Consider the following 865-nt stretch of genomic DNA (forward strand, 5'->3'; position numbering starts at 1 on the left):
TCCTTCCTTCCCTCCCTCCCTCCTTCCTTCCTTCCTTCCCACCCACTTATGAGTGAGGACATGTGGTATTTCTCTTTCTGTGCCTGGCTTATTTCACTTAACATAATTTTCTGTAAGTTCATCCATGTTGCTGTGAATGGCAGAATTTCATTCTTTTTTTAATGGCAGAGTAGTATTCCATTGAGTATACAGACCACATTTCCCTTATCCAGTCATCCGTTGATGGACATTTATGTTGGTTCTAACTCTTGGCTACTGTAAATAGAGCTTCAGTAAACATGGAGTGCAGGTATGCCTTTGACATGATGATTTCCATGCCTTTGGGTATATACCCAGCAGTGGGATTGGTGGATCATATATGGCAGTTCTATCTGTAGTTGTTTGAGGAATCTCCATATTGTTATCCATAATGGCTGTACTACTTTACAGTCCCACCAACAGTGGGAGGGTTCTGCTTTCTCCACATTCTCACCAGTATTTGTTATTCTTTGTCTTTTTGATAATAGCCAGTCTAACTGGGGTGAGATGATATCTCCATGTGGTTTTTTTTTTTTTTTTTGGAGGAAAAGTCAGTCTCTTTATTTTTTTTTATTTTTTATTTTTTAATTATTTTTTTATTTTGTCAATATACAATGTAGTTGATTATTATGTCCCATCACCGAAACCTCCCTCCCTCCTCCCTCTTCCCCCACCCACCCAGGCATGTCCTTTCTATTTGCTTGTCGTAGGAACTTCAAAAAAAAAAATTGTAGTTGTTATATCTTCCTCCACCCCCCGTTTTTTTTGTGTGTGTGTCTGTGTGTGTGTATGTGAGTGAATTAATTAATTTATTTTTAGCTACAACAAATAAGTGAGAACATGTGGT

This window comes from Galeopterus variegatus, unplaced genomic scaffold (genome assembly GCF_000696425.1).
Source record: "Galeopterus variegatus unplaced genomic scaffold, G_variegatus-3.0.2 Scaffold16375, whole genome shotgun sequence".
NCBI lineage: Eukaryota > Metazoa > Chordata > Mammalia > Dermoptera > Cynocephalidae > Galeopterus > Galeopterus variegatus.